Source organism: Felis catus, chromosome A3, assembly GCF_018350175.1.
Source record: "Felis catus isolate Fca126 chromosome A3, F.catus_Fca126_mat1.0, whole genome shotgun sequence".
Classification (NCBI taxonomy): Eukaryota; Metazoa; Chordata; class Mammalia; order Carnivora; family Felidae; genus Felis; species Felis catus.
Genome location: NC_058370.1, coordinates 112,652,838 through 112,673,066, shown reverse-complemented (window position 1 = coordinate 112,673,066; position 20,229 = coordinate 112,652,838). Strand labels below are relative to the sequence as shown.

The following is a 20,229-nucleotide window of genomic DNA, read 5'->3' as shown; positions in this document are numbered from 1 at the left end:
AGCCAACTGAGCCACCCAGGTGCCCATCACCTACTCTCATTCTTGTTGTAGTCATTGATAAGCTCCCTTGTCACCAACTCTCATTCTTTGTGGTCTTACTTCGTGATTCTCAGTTATTCTCCTGAATATATTTCCTTTATATATTTTTTAACTCATGTACATTTAGATGATCATTCTGACCCTGGATTCTCAATTCCTTGATGTCTCCTCCAGTGATCTTTTCTGCTATAGTACTGCAACACTTAAGCAACATGTTGTCACAGTAACTCCTACCAACAGTAGTTTTCAAATTAGAGTGCCTGTGCTTTGAAACACAAAAGACTTTCTTAAGGAATTCTTGGGTAATTTAAGGAAATCACTTTCCAAATTCCCAGGATTCAGAAGGCCCCTTTCCTGAAATAGATAAGCTTGAGAATGAGCTGGTGGTGAGCGTCATGTCAGTTATCCTTTTCTGTTTCCATTTCCTCAATTGCCCTTCTCCTGTTTTACTACCTGTGTTAATCTCTTATTGGTGCTAGAACAAATTACTACAAATGTGGAGATTTAAAGCACCAGAAATTTGTCATCTTATAGTTCTGGAGGTCAGAATTCTGAAAATGGGTCTTATGAGGCCAAAATGAAGGTATTAATGGAGCCGAGTTCCTTCTGGAGCCTCTATGGAAGAAGCTGTTTCTTTGCCTTTGTCATTTTGTGTGGGCTGGGCACTTTCCTTGGCTCCTAGCCTCTTCCTTCAACTTCATTGCCAGCAACATAACATCTTCCATTGCTTCCTTTGATCTGAAACTCTTGCCTCCCTTTTAAAAGGATACCTGTGATGGGGCACCTGGGTGGCTCAGTCAGTTGGGTGCCTGACTTCAGCTCAGGTCATGATCTCACATCTCATGGGTTCGAGCCCCATGTTGGGCTCTGTGCTGACAGTTCAGAGCCTGGAGCCTGCTTTGGATTCTGTGTCTCCCTCTCTCTCTGCCCCTACCCCACTCTCTCTCTCTCTTTCTCTCTCTCTTAAAAATAAACATTAAAAAAATAAAAACAAGTATTTTTAAAAATTGCTATAGGAAGAATGCTTCATGTTACATTATTTTTTTTTAATTTTTTTCAACGTTTTTTAATTTATTTTTGGGACAGAGAGAGACAGAGCATGAACGGGGGACGGGCAGAGAGAGAGGGAGACACAGAATCGGAAACAGGCTCCAGGCTCTGAGCCATCAGCCCAGAGCCTGACGCGGGGCTCGAATTCACGGACCGCGAGATCGTGACCTGGCTGAAGTCAGACGCTTAACCGACTGCGCCACTCAGGCACCCCGATATGTTACATTATCAAAATGATATAACAGTTTTACTTTAAACTTTTAATATTTACAACATGATGAAAATTACATTCTTTGCATGTATTTGAACTTCCAATGAGAAAACTTCATCACCACTATACTTTTTCTAAAACTTTGTACAGTTACTTTTAACTTTGAAGTTTATTCCCTCAAGTAGTTGGACTCCAACAATATATTCACATCGTCAGGTCCCATAATCCATTGTTCGTACAAGTCTTTCATTACTGTTAGGCTTGCTTGTACTTTCCTTCCTTCCTTATATATTTCTTGTACATGCCCTCAGTATTTTGCCCCATTCTCAATTCATCACACTTCCTGAAAAAGCTTCAACTTTGAGGCTATGGATAAAAATCATATTTCTAACTATACTGAGCCTGCATTTCCCAATTAAATGTAGCTTAAAAAAAAAGAAAGGAAATACTGACTGGTCTTACTTTATATTCAGTAGTTATACTAAATGAATATGGACTAAATATTTCTAATAGAGGCAGAGGTAATCAGACTGGATTAATAAAAGTCAAGACTTAATTACATGCTGTCTGCTGAGACAGACACTTTCAATATAAAAACATAGGTTACAAGAAAAAGGATAGAAAACAATATTCCATACAAACGCTAATCATAATAAAGTTGGAGTGGCTGTATTATTAGCAAAGAAGTATGAATAATGTTATCAAGAATAAAGGGGGTATTGCATAATAATGAAAGTTAATAATACATCACAACCATATGTTTATGTCCTCAATAACTGAACATAAAAATTTATGAAGGAAAAACTGATAGATCTAAAAGGAGAATCAGGCAATTTCAGAATTACAGTTCAAGATTGCAAAACTTTTTTCTCCATAATTAATATTGTAATCAAACAGAAAATCAATAAAAGCTGTAAGACTTGCACAACACTATCATCTGACTTGAACTAATTGCATTTATTAAAGACTCCATCCCCAAATACAGAACTCTATTTTTTCTATTTTTTAAAAAACACTTGAAATATTTACTAAGATAAACTATATTTCTTTCCATAAAACAAGTCTCAATAAACTTAAAAGTACTGAAATAACACAGAGCATATTCTCTTAGCATAGTAAAATTAAAATAAATGTCATTAACAGGAGAATATCTGGAAAATACAAAAATATTTAATAATTGAGCCACACAGTTTTAAACAGCCAGTACACCAAAGAATTGAAATTGGAAGTAATGAAAAAGAAAACACAACATCCGAAAGTCTTTGGAAAGCACCAAAAGCAGCTTAGATGGAAGTCTATAGTTACAAATGCTTTTACGAAAAAATCAGAAGGGTCCAAAATCAGTTATCTAAGTTTGCAACTTAAGAGGCTAGAAAAAGGAAGAACAAGTTAGATTCAAAATAAGTGAAAGAGGGGTGCTGGATGGCTCAGTCCGTTAGGTGTCTGACTTCAGCTCAGATCATGGGTTCAAACCCCATGTCTGGCTCACTGACAGCTCAGAACCTGCAGCCTGCTTTAGATTCTGTGTCTCCCTCTCTCTCTGCCCTTCCCCCACTCATGCTCCATCTCTCTCTCTCTCTCACAAAAATAAATAAACATTAAAAAATAAGTAAAAGAAAGGAAAAAATGAAGATAAGTATGAAAATCTGTCAAAAGTGATGGGAGAAATCAATAAAACATACACCTGGTTTTTTGAAAATATCAATAAAATTTATTAATATCTAGTTACATTGAACAAGAAAAAAACAGAAGACCTATAACGCAATGTCAGGCATAAAAGACACAGCTATAGAGCCTACATACATTAAAAGAATAATAAAGAATATTATTAAACATTTTATGCAGTACATTAAAAAACAGATAAAAATAGCCAAATACTTTGAAAATAACAAGGAACAAAATTGACTCAAGAGTAAATTGAATGACTATATATTAGAAAATACCTCCAAGGCCAAATGGCTTCACAGGTAATTGGTATCAAACACTTAAGGCAGAAATTATACAAATTCTTTCAGAAAATTAATGAGGAGAACAAGCTTCCTAACTCATCTTATGAGACCAATATTACCTTATTGCTAAACCAGAAGATGTAAAGACATTACAGAAAAAGAAAATGACATAGCCATATCCTTCGTGGACATTAATGTAGTAGTCCTTAATAAAATATTAACTAAATCCAGTGATATGTAAAAAAAAAGGAAAATATACCATAACCAAGTGGGATTTATCCAAAGAATTCAGGATAGCAATATTCAAAAATCAATCAAGATTTCAGTCTCAGCCAAGTTGAAGTTGATTATAGTCTATCTCTGTCACTGACACTTTAAAAACTCTGGAGGGAAGACACACACACACACACACACACACACACACACACACTCACACTCACAGTCACATACACACCCCTACATGAAGACTGTGGGGTAAATAGCATCAGGCTGATTAGGAAGGGAGCAAAATTAATGACCATTAAATAAGTAGGGCTCAAGTGCATGATAGTGCGGGTGGCTAAAACTGCAAGTGATTACTGTCTTTCTGGACAATAAGGAAATACTATAAACTGTATGTCCACAAACTTGAAAACAGATTAAAGGGTCAGCAAACTATGGTCTCTGGCTCAATTTAGCCAGTCTGTTTTTGTAAATAAAGTTTTGTTGGAAAACAGCCACATTTGTTGGTTTATTTGTTGTCTGGCTGTTTTCACGCAGTAACATCAAAGTTGAGTAGTTATGATAGAGCCTGTATGCTTACAAGCCTAAAATACCTACTATATGGCCCTTTACAGGAAAGGTTAGCTCACCTTTGACTTTTTTTTTCAGGGTCAGTTTTCAGATAAAATGTTTTGGAGTCATCCTTGACGTCTCTCTCTCTAATGCTCTGTATCTAATCTATTGGCAAATGTATTGGCTGTACCTTAAAAATATATCCAGGGCCTGATTGTTTCTCACTATCCCCATAGCTATCCTTCTGATGGAGGCCACCATTCACTTTTAACTGCATTATTCCTATAGATTACTCCATGTTTTATGTTTGTTTGTTCTCTCGACTATCACTCTGCACTGTACTAAACGTAGACAGGAAAAGCTGGTTTGTTCAAAATAGAAATCTATTGTGTGGGGGTGGCAGCACCTGGGTGGCTCAGTGGGTTACATGTCCAACTCTTGATTTTGGGTCAGGTCATGATCTCAAGGTTTTGAGATTGAGCACCTCACATTGGGTACCATCCTGGGCGTGGAGCTCGCTTAAGACTCTCTCTTTCCCTCTCCCTCTGTCCCTCTCCTGCTAATGCAGGCTCTAAAGAAACAAACAAACAAATTATAAATAAAATTTAAATCTACTTATGTTACTTTTCTGCTTAAAAGCTTTCTTTGACTTCCTATTTTGCTCCGAGTAAAAGCTAAAGTCCTTCCAAAGACCAAAAGACTCAACACGGTCTGCCCACCTACTTAGCATCTCTACCTCCAACATCTGACATCTTTCATTTTCTACTCTCACTCACTTCCTGACCCTCTCCATGGCTCACTTCATTTCAATGCCCCGTTGACTTCCCAGCAGTTCCTTGAACCTGCTAGCCACTCTCCTGCTCAGGGCTGCAGCACATGCTGCTCATGCCTTTCCAAATGTCACATGATCAGTGATGTCCTACTTGAGCCCCCTAAATAACAGTGTCATTCCCCCCCCTCCCCCCACCAAATCCTACTCTCTCCCTATCCTCCTTACTTTGGTCTATATTCTTATTAGTACTTTTCACATTCTGACAATAAATATTTGTTGATGGGTTTATGAAAATACACAGAATATTAAAAATATTATGTCAGAAAAACTCTCAAGCTATGTAAATTAAAAAATACATATTATAATACCATTCCCCTGAATATTCTCAATTTTTTAAATAAATTTTATGTATATATGTCTGCATATACAGAAAAGGATGAATGTGTATTCACCAAGGTCTTTTACTGTGAGGAAGAATGTGAGTGGTTTTAATTTTCTTCAACTCCCTACAGTTACTGTTTATTATAAATTTTTTTAATGTTTATTTTTGAGAGAGAGACAGAGACAGAGACAGAGCATGAGTGGGGGAGGGGCAAAGAGAGAGGGAGACATAGACTTCAAAGCAGGCTCCGGACTCTGAGCTATCAGCACAGACCCTGACAAGGGGTTATACTTACAAACCCATGAGATCATGATCTGAGCCGAAGTCAGACACTTAAACCACTGAGCCAGCCAGGTGCCCCTAATGTTTATTATAAATAGACCAAAAATATTACTAAAATACAGGGAATAAATTTCCCTGAAAAAGTTGTATAACTGACAGGGGTCTTCAACTTGGTGCCTCTTTGATACATTTGTTTCTTTTTTTTAATGTTTACTTATTTTTGAGAGATAGTGAAAAAGAACAAAAATGGGAGGGGTATAAAGAGAGGGAGACAGAGGATCTAAAGCAGGCTCCATGCTGACAGCAGAGAGCCTGATGTGGGGCTTGAACTCATGATGTGAAGCTTGAGCCCACAAACCATGAGATCATGACCTGAGCTGAAGTCAGACATTTAACCAAGTGACCCACCCAGGCACCCCTCTCTATGATACGTTTGTAACACGGGGACATTACAGTGCCCAGAGTTCAGGGACTTGAAATCGTAGGCTCATGGCCGGAGAAGCTGTTCTAGAACATCTACTGCCGAGTATGAACTCAGGCTGAGTTGCCATATTGTGTGCGATTGTCCCCTCTTCTTTAGCATATCACTAGATCTCTCATAATTCAAACCTCTTTAAAAGATGTAATTTTAATAATTTAAGGCTTTTTAAATCTCGAAATTCACTCACTCCACATTAACTTGCCTTTTGACAAGAGTACAAACTTAACTGTTTAAGTAAATGGGTAGGCTATTTGTATGTCTAAACTTTGGATATATTATTCATGCCTCAAATCTGCTTCTTCCTGTTTTCACCAGGGCTTAAAAAAAGAACAAAACCCCCCAAACAAAAACAAACCAAAGAAACAAACAAAAAACCCCCAAAGCCTTAACACTAGGTAAACTGTTTTCACTTCTAAATACAGCTATGCAAAAAATTCACCAACTTCGGTTAAAGTAGGAGTTACTCACTAATTATACTGCCAACTTTAGGTTGATAGATACTAGATAAAAGTGGGATAGGGTATCAACCCATGGATCAGAACCTTGTTTTATTTTGCTTTGGCTTCTGAAAAATCAGTGAATGCTCTATTTAGGAATGTTCAGAACTGGAATATCATTTGAGTTTTGAATAGTGACAATTTTTTAAACTGAGTAAGTTTACTTCAAAGAAATATACTTTTTAAAAAGAATTTAAGTGTTTTTAAAAAAAGTTTGCTCATTTTTGAGAGAGAGAGAGAGAGAGAGAGAGAGAGGGAGAGAGTGAAAGAGAATGGGGGTGGGCAGAGAGAGAGATGGAGAGAGAGAATCCCAAGCAGGCTCCACGCTGTCAGTGCAGAGTCCAATGTAGGGCTCAAACTCACAAACCATGAGATCATGACCTGAGCCAAAATCAAGAGTTCAATGCTTAACTGACTGAGCCACCCAGGTGCCCCAGAAATATACCTTTGAGAAGAGATAACATTGACACAATTTTAGACCTCTCTAAACACTAAAATGTTTATTAGATTTCACTGTTCAGTGTTAAACCCGTTTCCTTCCTGGTTGAGGTGTTCATACTCCTCTCTCATTTGGTTCTCTCATAATATAGTATGAAAAATACATCACTCACTCATGTTTGGGTCAGTACAAATGGGTGACTGTTACTACAGTATCTGCCACAGCATTTGTGATGTTTCTGGTGTTCCAGAAAGTACAATTTCCATAATTTTGGGAAAGACTCTTTCTTGCTCAAATTTATCCAGACGCATACTTCTCTTTGAAAGTTTGCTGGCCATTTCCTCTAACAAACTGATATCTGCTGTGCAATCCTTACTGTGTATCCTCATGGAATCTTATAAAATTAACTCTCATTGAGCTGTCTACAGTTCTGAGGTCTTTTCCCAGAAAACACTCATATCCTTTTGCCACAAGTCTTTCTTCCTCCATTTGATTTTTGGGTCTGTGGTTGAGGGGAAGCTCCTAACTAAAAGTATAAAATTAGTTAATTGTTAGAAGTAATGAAAATAAATAGGTTGGATTCCTGGCCCATTGTTGACCTGAAACCTAATGAAGCTTTCAAAAGCCTGCAGGAAATAAGGGATGAGTTCTTGGCCAACAGACCTTGGAAGGGAGAAGTCACTTCCATTGGCAGTTGGAGCAGATGGCATCTTAAGCATGACAGATTTCCCACTACTCCAAGTAGAATCAATATCCAGTAGCATGAAGTAAATTAGCTGGCAGTGGGTAAGAGGTACGCCTATTAGTTTGATTTAGGTTTGGGTCAATTTGCATAGTTTTGCCATGATACTTTGTTTCAGTTCATTGCTTTTAACCAGATCCAACAGCAATCATCTCAAGGATTCTGTGATGACTGGCTCACCAAAATAAACCTGAAACTAGGAAGATTTAAGAAGAAAGAGCAAAAGATCTGAAGGAGCCAAAACTATATCTCCATGCTGGCTTTCTTCCTCTGTGGATATTCAGCTAAGGCAATTTCCCTGGCAGCCCTCTCCTGAGAAAAAGTCATAAAGTAGGAGCAGGAGGATGGAGAAGTATATGGAGAAGAAGTATATGGAGAAGATACCAATAGTTTTTGAGTTTGCTTTATGTGTGGTGTTTTCTACCTGGAATTCTTTTAATTTTTATGACAGATCACACAGGTAGCTAGTGACAATCTGACCTCAGATCCATGCTTGGCTGAGTCCAAAAGCCATGCCTTTTCAAACTTTCAGGTACATTATGCTGATGGTTGGTCTTCCATTAGCATTTAGCTCTTTTCTTCAACTCAGCATCCTGTCTCAGTCTATTCTGCAAGACTTTGCTCCCCAGGAAACTATGTGCTTGGCCTCGGTTGCACTGACTAAATAAAAGGGCCAGTTGTGTTTTAATTAGGAAACTGTAACTTAATGTGAAGAAATGAATTCCAAATGGTGAATTGTTTTACATACTAATGCAAGAACTATTCACCAAATATGTGCCAAATATACTGTCCTGAGTACTGGAGAAACAATAGTGAGCAAAAAAAAAAAAAAAATGGCATGGCCCTTGGTTTCATGGAGCATAGAACTTAAGGAGGAAATAGGCATTAATCAAATAGTCACATAATTACATGTGAAAATCCAATTGTTGAAAGTGATCTGAAAGAGAACTAAAGGATACTATATAATATTGAAGTCTGGTCACAGGTTGGGTTCACAGAGTAGAGGACATTTATTTATTTCATTTTATTTTTTTTTAATTTTATTGTTTATTTTTGAGAGAGAGAGAGAGAGAGAAAGAAAGAGAAAGAAAGAGAAAGAGCGATTGGGGGAGGGGCAGAGAGAGAGGGAGACACAATGCGAAGCAGGCTCCCGGCTCTGAGCTGTCAGCACAGAGCCTGATGCAAGGCTCGAACTCATGAACCGCGAGATCATGACCTGACCCAAAGTCAGACGCTTAACTGACTGAGCCACCCAGGTGCCCCGAGGACATTTATTAAAGAGTATTCTTGAGGGCATCACCTGTGGAAGGAAAGAGAGCAGGAGAGATCAGATTGGATTGTGATGTAGGCTCATTGAAGACTTCAGCTGACATTAGGAGAGCCCCAAAAGTAGAACACTGCCGGGTTGCCTAAAGTTGGGATGAGGGGCCAGGTCTTTACAGTTCATCTCAGTCAGACACTGGAGTTTTGTTGCTTTGGAAGAGAGGTGTTTTGAGAGCAGAGTAGAATGTGTGAAAATGGATACTTTTACTTACAATTTAGCTTATTGGGGAAAGGGGGATAGAATGGTTAGCTAGAGGACAATGAGGGATGCATGGAGTATTCTGTCTTCAGCAGAAGAAGCTCAGGCATGGTCCTGTTGAGATGGAGAAGCTTGGCGGGATGGGTGCTTCTAGGGAGGAGGTTTTTCCAGAGGCACAGATGTCTCCCCATGAAAATAATCTAGTGTAAGCCCTGCCTTGTTTCTTGGTTGGGGTTTAAGTATGATACACGTAGACTTAACACTTTCAACTCTTTACTTAAAGGTGTTTTTCAACATATTTGCGAGAAAGCCCACCTCAGCAAGTAGAATAATGAAGGTCAAACATAGAAGCCTGGGTCACATGCTGGGCATGAGCTAAAGGGGGGACATGAGTTTGGCACAGGATATTAGGAACGATCATTTTAGGATCTGGAATGGTATCTCACACTAACACAAAGGATGTGACTATTGATTGATCCAGAGCTAGAATTTGTGCCTTTATTCTAAGTATTGGAAATTTGCATGGTATAATTAGAACTAGCAGGTATGGTTGTTCCCAAGAAGAGAGGATTCAAAACATAGTAGCTACTGGGGATGGCAATAGAGAACTACATTCAATGTTAAGCTCTGTGGTTCAGCTTATCAATTATCTGCTTATACCTGGAATTGAAAGGTGAGAAAATATGAATTTTGAGCTTTTTGTGATGATAATATTCTAAATATGTTACTGTGCCATTTCATCACAAGGGATTTTGCAGTTTCCACTTTCAATCTGGGTGGCTAATTCTGTTGTCCTCACAAAAACACATTCATAGAGGAAGACCTGTGATATGTTTGTTCATTCATTCAGCAAATTTTTTTTTTAATATATACTGTGGGATTGGCACTTTGCTAGTAGCAAAGTAGAAACTGGTCAGACAAAAGGATTCAGAACAGTCTTGCAGGCGAAGACAGACAATGGTACATGACAGAAATAACTAAATGATTGCATATTTTTATAAATGCTTTAAAGGGAATGAGAAACCATGGAAGAGAATCACAGAACAAGAGTGATGTGGTAGGTGAGGGAACTCACTTTAGACAGAGTGATTGGAAAGATCTTTCCAAGGAGTTGACACTTTGGCTAAGACCTCAGGTTAAGAGAGAGAAGCTAGAAGAAAGAAGAAAGAGCATTACAGGCAAAGGGAACAGCATGCATGAAGATCCTAAGGCAAGACAGGGTTTGGTGGGTACAAGAGCCTGAAAGATGCCCAGAAAGATTAGAAAGGTTGCAGAGGAAACATGTCATATCACCAGTATCCATAGGTAGCCACGTGGAAAGAAGCATGAATTTTATTTTCAGTGTAATGGGAAGCCGTCAAAGAGTTTAAGAGGAGACTCAGGACCTGATCCACACTTAAGAATTATCTCCTGGCTGACTTATGGGGAAGAATTTTGGTGAGGGAAAGAGTGGAAACAGTAGTTTATAGAAGAAATAATAAAAGTATGGTGGGAAGACAAATTCATGGATTAAGTCACATTTTTGAGAAAAATGATTAAAATATTAATGAATTGAATAGGAGATGTTATGGAGAGAAGTAAATCTTGGATGACTCTCAGATTTCTGGATTGAGCATCTGGATGGTTGCTGATACCATTTACCCAGAAGAAGAAATTGGAAGAGAGTGGGGCGACTGAGGATTCAGTTTTGAGCATGTTGTGTTTGAGATATCTATAAGCTATTGAAGTGGCTATTTCAGGGAGGTAATGGGATATGTGTATGTTTAAAGATGAGGGCAGTGATCTGTGTATGAAGAGTAAATTTTGGAGTTGATGACACATAAATGATATACAGTCCTAGTAAAGGATGAAATCATTTAGGGAAGAAAATAATCAGGTGTAAAAGCACACCTTTCACAGAGTCTTGAGGAAGTCCAAAATTAAGATTTCAGGTGGATGATAGAATATCTTGGCACTAGAGTCAGAATTCCCCTGGTATAGTGACATAATATCTGGTTACATTTTCACAATGACACTTAGGAATAAATAATAAGAACACTTTTCATTTATAAAGCAATTGCTATGGCAGTCACTCTTCCAAGGGTTCCACCTACAGTCGCATATATAATTCTCACAACAATCTTATGTGGCAGGCACTACCATAGTCACCCCATTTTATTGTTGAGGAACCCAAGGTCCTGAGAAGGTAACTAACTTGCCCAAGGTTACACATGGAGGCAAGATTCAAACCCAAGCAAATTGGCTGTAGAGCCTGTACAAAGCTGTGATGCTATTTTACCCCTTAAAATGCACTTTGCATTTAGGATGGTGTACTGTCTCAAGTGGTAAAGGTTATGGATTAAGGCTACATTCAAGGGTGCTCATGATTTGCCCATAAGTCTATCACAGAGCTGACTGCACTGAAGGATGAGATCTGATTCGCCATAGGGGGAAAGAGAGGCAGAATGCACATGAGGTCTCACAGCAATATCTGTTCATCTTGTAATTTTCCAACCAGTACCCTGAGTTCCAGCCCTAGTGATGGAGAGGGAGAGAACAGCTTCTCCATGCTGTCTCCAAGACAGCAGGAATACAAGGCAGTGTGGCTGGGAGAACCCCTATAGCTAGTGTCACACAGAGGAGGGTGTCTACTCATTTCTGCTGGGTCCACAGTGTGGCTCCCCCTGGTCTGCAAGGCTCAGGCACAGTGTCTGTTGCAGAGAAGAAGGCTCTCTGCTTTTGGATGCTTTGTGAGTTTAGTGGTAGCAGATCATGGAGACACTTGGATTGGTGATGGCAGCATGTTTTGTAACTGCTCCATGGGCTCTGTGTCAACCTTATATCATTCAGAGGAAAACTTCAGCATGGATTTTCAGGTTTGGCAGACGATGTGGGGTAATGGAACAAGGTAGAGGGAAAGTAACATGAACCATGTATGTCAGTTATTAAGTTTTTTTTTTTTTTCCAGTTCCAAGTTCACCCTTTTATACTCGTCTTGTGGTGCTGGACAAGGACTCTGAAACCATGTCGGCCCCTGGATGGTTCCATGGTAGGCTCTGCCAGTAAGCCACTATGGGGAGACTGCAGAGCTGATGGAGAATGTAGACATGCTCCTTTGTGTTTGCTTCCCTCAAACTCTCTGTCTGCTGGCTGTTCTCAGAGGGCCTGCCTCAGCCTCACTTTTCACCCTGGCAACAACCACACCTGCCTACAGCAGCAGCTGAATCCAGTTCAAAATTCGCCAGCCTTTGAAGAATAAGGCTTCTTTGCCCCACTGAGCCCCCTCCTTAGAGGGGTCTTGGTCTCAGTCTCACGGGCCCTCCTCCAAGCTCAGATACACCCACCAATGCTCAGTCCTTCCTGAGATGTCTGAGATTCAGCTTCCCAGGATTCCTTGTAAGTTGTAATGCTCTAGTCTCTCCCTTTTGTTCCTTGGCTGTTGGGATGACAGCTGTCTCTTGCAGGCATTACACCTGTTGTACTATAGAAATGTCCTCTTATCCTTTCAGTTACCTAGTTAATAGCTATTTATCTAGCTATCACATCTTTATACTAAATTCTCCCACTCAGATAACTCACATGGTTTTTGTTTCTTGCTGGCACCCTGGTGGATAAGCCATGTGTGTTTATAAATCCCTGGGCAGGGAGGATACTTCCAGAATGCTTGTGTATGGAATTTTAGGAATACTGTGATTATAACCCTAGGCTTGACTTCAGGTTTGATATGTCTGGCACACCTGTTCTGATTTGTGCCTCCTGAAATCAAGCTCCATATTCTGAGCAAACCCACTGGAGGAATTTCCCACCTGAAAATATGGACAATTAAACTCACTTGACAGAGGGGTTTAAAGTACACACTGGATTCTCTGTGTGCTGCTTTGTAATTCTTAGGTGACAGGTAAGATTTGCTTACACAACAGTAGACTGAAAGGCAGGTGACCTCTGTTCTGGACTTGGTACTTTTAGCTTGACATATGACTCTTAACGGGTTATATCATCATTTTACGTCTGAGATTTTTTTTTTCACTGATGTGAAAATTTTGAGAAGACTTTGATGGTCTCATACAGGTCAAATATTATATGATTTCTTTCTCATTTCTTGCTGAAAATATTTAAGAAGTGTGGAGACCATTGTTGATGGAAGTGTATGAGACTGTATTAGTTTTCTATTGCTGTGTAACAAGCCACTATAGAAACAATACCCATATATGATTTCACAGATTCTCTGGGTCAGGAGTCCAAGCATGGTTTTCTGTATCCTCTGGTCAGGTCAGGGTCTCACCAGGCTGCCATCTAGGTCTCTTTTGACAGTCGGAGTCCTTTTCCATTATCATTGGTTGTAGGCAGAATTCAATTCCTTGTAATTCTAGGACTGAGGTCCCCTCTTTCTTGCTGGCTGTCAGCTAGGGGGTCATTCTCAGATCCTTGAAATCACTCGCCATTCCCTGCCCTTGGCCCTCTCCACAACATGGTAGTTTGCTTCTCTGGGACTGGCAGGAGAATCTCTCTCACTTCCAATCTCATCCTCTAGGATGGATCCAGTTTGTTTCATAGGCTCACCTACCCAGGATAATCTCTCTTTTGATAACTCATTGTTAACTTATTTAGGACCTACATTACATCTATAGAATCCCTTCACCTTTGTCATATAATGTAACCTAATCATAAGAATGAAATTGGCTCTATTCACAGACTTGTATTCAATAGGAGGAGAGGAGATAGGCTGTGGACAAGGAGTGAGAATCTCGGGGGCTACCTTGGAATTCTGTCTGCTACAGAGACCAGGCACCTACCAAGCTGGGATGGCTTCAGCCTCCTCATGTATTTGTGATTGTCATGGTTAATTTGAATGTCACTCATTTGAATATGTAGATTGGAAGCCACTGCAATCCAAGTGACCTCCTTTTCACCTTCCCCCAAAGTAGACCACAGCTGCTCTGGAACTGATCTGCAAGACCACACACTGTGCAGTTGCTTTGGCAACCAACACATATTCTGTCCCATTTGAGCGCTAGTTGAAATGGTTTCTGCAATGGCATCGCTACGCAGAGTTGGAACTAAAATGTCACAGCGTGCTAAAACCCCAGATGTGGCAGACACTCAAATCCAGTGATTACCTGAAGAGCCAGTGTGAGCCTTTGTGCCATACGTAAGTTTACAATATAGACTTGTTTTCATTTGTTGTTCAAAGGGATGAATGCCTTCTAACACCACTATTGGTTTGCTAGCCAGTATATTATGTACTGTATATAGAAGGTATGCAGATACAAGCAGATATTTGTTAAACAAAATCAAAGTTTCCTTTTAAGAATGGTTATTTATTATGTATCTGACTGGTGCATACAAAATTTGAATTTCCATGACCCCTGTTCCCCCAAACTACTTTGAACAGTCTACTAAAAGTACAAAAACGTCAAATTTCTTTTTGTCCAGCTAATTATATTTCTGACTGAAGTGACCCCTGCACCTTTAGAAATCCTGCTCATTTGCCAAGGAGCAGGAACTGTAATTATTCACTGAATTGCTCACAAGAATGAACAACTTACTTCTAGCATTTTTTGCATTCACATGTTTAAAAACAATCACCCAGTAGCTACACAGTGAGTTGCTGAGGGTATTTGGTCCTCATGATGCAGATGAGCAATCCCATGCACAGAAAAGATACCAGAAAAGCATTGTTATCTGCTCAGGTGACAAATACTGCCCGCTGCTCTTGTCAATTCAGTTCCACAAATATCAGCTCCTTCGGGTGTTGGTCAGTGTTCCTGACAAAAAGGTTTCCAGTGCCCAGAATGTTGGGAAATGTAGCACACTTTGTCTTCCCCTTCACAGCCACAGTTTCCATTAGCAGGTAAAAAACTCATGAAGGGGTTTAACCCAGCATTTCCCAAACTTATTTGACTACACACACTCCCTTTTCCCCTCAGTGACTCAGTAGATCACCTAACAGGGTCTCAAGAAAGTAATCATCCTGGAATGCATTTGGAGGTGTACTGTCTAGATTAGCAAGACTTTTGATGACAGGGGTTGTGCTCATTTCCTTTGGGCCGTTCTTCTAATTGGGGTGGGTAAATTGGGGAATACACATTGACCAAGCACACATGATGTGTAAGACACTGCACAGTGACTCCTTTTTTCTTTTAAGTTAGATTAAACAAAATGTTTATTTATTTTGAGAGAGAGGGAGAGAGCAGAGAGGGGGCATAGAGAGAGGGAGAGAGAGAATCCCAGGCAGGCTGTGCACTCTCAGTGCAGAGCCCGATGTGGGGCTTGAATTCATGAACTGAATCATGACCTGAGCCGAAACCAAGAGCTGGATGCTTAACCAACTGAGCCATTCAGGAGGCCCACACAGTAACTCTTTTTAACCTTTAATTACCCCTATATGACAGGTAATCTGACTTCCATGTTGCTGATGCAGATACTGGAGTTCAAAGAAGTGAAATAATGTCCGTAGACCCCCAACTGACCTATGAAACCCAAGCCCTAGGACCTTTGCACTCTCCTGTGCTGAAGCCTGAAAAACAAAACTGCTGATGACAGCATTTTGTACTTTTTACTTGAAAAGTACAACTTTCATGGAAGGGTTCTGGAGAGGCCCTTGGAGGAAAATTAAAGAGCCTATTCATGTCTCCAAGTAAGGTTTTGAATATTGTATGTTGGGCAGAGAGGCAGCAGTATTTTTATAGTCGGGGACACTGACGCTGGGGGTGAAGAGTGGGAGCTGAACCAGATGTCAGGCCCCAGTACCCTCAGGCTTTTGGGAGGTGATGACCACCCTTACTTCCTGAAAAGAAATGGGTCCTGGGTTTTGCTAATGCTCTGACTACATCACTTAGATTCCGGCTGAATATGTGCCTTCTTGTGCGATTTTGATAGAAATTGCACTGCTTTGAATTTTCTCTTAAAAGTAAGTACTCAAGCAGTCTTTACCACATGCACCGGCAATAGTTGATAAATTCTTTAGAGATTTCATTTTCCTGAAATGTCCTCTACGTAGAACAATTTACAGGAATAAGTTTCTAAGGAAAAAAGAAACCTTATAGCTAGCTTACTGAGGACTCCAGCGTATAACGGTATTCTATGTTTTGAGGACTGTCTTCTCAGTACTATATTTTAGACCCTTTTTGGAAAAATTGCTCTTGTGCTATAACCTGCTATAGCGATTTTGAATAATAGTGTTAATAAAAGGTGGCTTGTTGAGATTCAGGGTTTTATTCATTTCAGTTAGTAGAGAGAGCAATATTAATATGTCTTAAAATTGCACAATAAGAAAACCAGGGTGTGTTTATGTTTTCCATGGGTGTGATGTATTGAGTCATTCCACATCTCAAGTGTTGCTCAGTTTTGACTGTCATGGAAGGCATTTAATCAAGATGGACTTGAAAATAGCACACTGTGGTATTAACCAAATGCACTCACCATGGAAAGTGATAAAGAGTACTTTAGCTGAGTTATTTGTAACCAAAAATGCTCAGATACAAGTCCGTCGCATTCTTGCTTCAAGCAAGTGTCTCAACCACCTTGTCACTGACTTTGCACCTTAGCTCTGCCCTAATCCGCCCTGCTCCATCCAGCTCTGTAAACAACCAAGCACAGAAGGAGAGCCCCTCAGAAGACACTTCACTGCCTTCTGGCTGTTCTTCCTATCAAGCAGCAATATGTACTATTTTAGCATATTTATATGTGTGTGTATAGTGTATTCATATATGTGAAGGCTCTGCTTGTTTCTATTATTTGTGGCTTCTGAGATCAATCAGTCACCTAGGTGACAGGCTATGTTTTTCTCCCATGTTATGAGCTGTGTATCTGTGTGTGCGACTCAGTGAGGTGGTTCTCATTCGCAGTTGCTCATTAAAATTCCCCAGAAATTAAAAAAGAAACAAACCTGGGAATTAAGAGAACAATTAAATCAGAATGTCTGGAGGTAGGGTGAGAATCTAATTACTTACTGTTTATTCTAAAACTTTCCATTATGGAACATCTTTAACATATATACAAAGTGGGAAAATAATATAATGTACCCACAGGATAATGTAGCTACCCCCCAGCTTCTACCAATTCATTGTTCAGTTTGTTCATCTATACCCCAGTTGTTCCTACTTTCACTGCCTCCTTCTCTTGGATTTTTTAGACATGAGTCCTGGATATCATATCATTTCATTTGTACATATTTTTGTATATGTATATGTGTGACTAAAAGATAACTCATTAAAAGAATCAATATCATCAGGACCCTAAAATCTTAATAACTTAATTAATTCCTTTATATAATCAAGATACCCTGTTAGTGTTTACACCTCCTCAGTTGTTCCCAATTTTTCATTGTTTGATGGCTCAAATTAGGATTCAAGTGAGGGGAATTCATGAGATTTGTTAATGTGTCTCTTAATGTCTCTTTCAGTCTATAGATTACCTCCATCTCTTTTCCTTTCTCGCAATTTAAAAAAGGGAGTGGGTCAGGGGTGCCCGAGTGCCTAGTTGGTTAAGCATCCGATCTTAGTTGTGGCTCAGGTTGTGATCACACAGTTTGTGAGTTCGAGTGCCATGTCAGGCTCCACACTAACAGTGTGGAGCCTGCTTGAATTCTCTCTCACCCTCTTTCTGCCTCTCCCCCATTCATGCTCTCTCTCTTTCTCTCAAAAATAAATAAATCAACTTAAAAAAAAGGGGGACTGGGTCATTTGTATTATGGAGTTTTCTAAAGGGTTACCAGTGACTGAATTTCTGTGACATCATTAAACAGCTTTCCTTTATTTCCTATAAATTGGTAGGTAGAGCTATAAGTTTGATAGGATTTAGATGGGATCACTTTGGAAAGGCTATTTAATAAATTTTTTGAGCACAGACATCATTAGGTAAAACATTTCTGATTGTTTCTCTTTTTGTGATATTAGCATCCTCTGATAAACTCATTGTTTTTTTTTATTAAGGTTTACAAGATGGTGATATTTGAGTTCAGTGAGTCTTTACCTACTAGCTGGAGTACTTCTGTAATGAGAACCTTTCCCTTATCAACTCTTTGATTACCCCAAGAAATAGTTTATATAGCAAAGAAAAAAAATGCTTGGTTCTTTCCCTTCATTTATCAGGTTTCAAATAATGACATGGTTCCCATTTGTTCTAATGAAGAGTTTTTTAAATGGCATTATTATGAAAGCATGAATTAAGAAATATTTGATTTACTTTAATATCTTACAATTATTTTCCTTATTTATGCTTAAATTACCTCAACAATAGCCAGAGAAGCCTCTTAATTTTGGATTCTGAGACCCTCAGACATAGTCCTAGTAGCCTCTGATAACATTCTTACTTTCTGGTATGAAAGCTCATCTTGAACATTCCTGGAAACAGCCATTTCTCCAAGGAGTCCTAGGTTTTTACGGAGAAATCTATTTAGAGACACAAATCTGATTGCTAGGCATGCTCATTGTTACAGCATTGCTCATTTTCTAGGCCTTTCCAGTAGACAGAGCTGAGAAATATGTATATATTTTAAAATTCAGGAATGCAGTGTTTTTCTTTAATTTCCTCACTTTAACATCTGAATCTCCTTTCTTCCATGCCAAAAATCTAGTTCCTCATTAACATAAGAGCTCATTTAATATCTCATATGGCACATTGCATTTTCCAAATGCAAATGGCTACAAAAATATTTCCAATCCCACGTGTGCTCCCACTTATCATCAGAAGGAATCTATTTTCTTTCCATTGAAACTGTAAGCTTCAATGAACAGAATGCGACAGAAATGACCCTGCATGACTTCTGGTGGGTAGGTCATAAAAGGTGACGGAACTTCTGTTGGGCTTTCTCTCAGGATGCTCACCCTGGGAACCAGCCATTGTTGTAATCAAAGGTTCCAGAGAGAGATCACCTGTAGGTGTTCTGACCAACAGCCCCAGATATAGTCTCAGCAGACAGCGTCAACCACCAGACCTGTGAGTGAGGGAGCCTTCAGATGATCCCACTTTCCCAGCTGAAAAAGATTGGAGCAGAGAAGTTGTTTCCATCATAAGCTGCCCAAATACTCAGTTCAGAAGCAAAGTAAATGTCATTTCATTGGTATTAAATTACTCATGCCTTGTTGCTTTTAAGTATGGCCCTTTCTCTTATCTTTTTAATTTAATAGTTTTGTTAAAATATAATCGACATATAAAAAACAATTTAAAGTGTACAATTCAGTAAGTTTTGACATATGCATACACTATGAACCCATTGGTACAATCAAGAGAATAAACCTGTCAACCTAAGCCTTTCCTCCTGCTCCTTTGTGATCTGTGTAATCCGTACCTGCTGACACTCCTGCCCCCAACCCCTCTCTGTCTCCAGGCAACCACTCATTGGCTTCCTGTTATTATACATTAGCAGAATTTTCTAGAAATTTATACTAATTGAGTACATTCTGTACTTTTTTTTTCCTGGATTCTTTCCACCAGTATTTTTATTTTAAGATTCCTTCATGTTCTAGTGTCTACCAATAGTTCATTCCTTCTCATTTCTCTCTCTGGCTACTTTCTATTTGTTCCTTACTACCAGAAATTATGAAGTTTCCTAGTAATTTCTTCCCTCTCTCCTCCGTCTCTTCCAGGATCTATTTGAAATATTATTTTACTTCTAGATTTTACCTAAAAGCAATCAGTGTGCTCACTCTCCTTTTCATATATGTCCCTGTTTTGGTCCCCCCATTTTATTATAATCAGAGACTGTAACCATCACCTTATAATTTTCTGCCATGATCATCACCTCATCTCAGATGAGTATATTCTACATTCTACAGATGAGTGTATAATGTTTACCACCATATCTTACATCAGTATTTCTCTAGTCCCTTTGGTTATCTGAAGCTTTCTTTAGTAGAGAAACAGTTTTCTCTGTGTTCTTGAGGGTTGTTGTAGCTGTTTGCTTGTTTGTTTTGGCAGGTTAATTAATAACAGTTGTGCCCTTGGGGCTCCTGGGTGGCTCAGTCGGTTAAGTGTCCAATTTTGGCTCAGGTCATGATCCCGCGGTTTGTGGGTTCCAGCCCTGCCTGGGGCTCTGTGCTGACAGTTCAGAGTCTGAAGCCAGCTTCGGATTCTGTGTCTCCCCCTCTCTCTCTCTGTTCCTCCCCCA

General features: G+C 39.4%; 1 long non-coding RNA gene across 1 annotated transcript in view; it reads left to right on the top strand.

The window, feature by feature from the left end:
• The first annotated feature begins 8,790 nt into the window (after positions 1-8,790).
• The window catches only part of LOC109498307, a 32,076-nt gene continuing 20,637 nt past the window's right edge, over positions 8,791-20,229 (top strand). The window contains exon 1 of the long non-coding RNA XR_002740845.2: positions 8,791-14,268. This is a non-coding gene — a long non-coding RNA (uncharacterized LOC109498307). The remainder of the gene's footprint in view (positions 14,269-20,229) is intronic.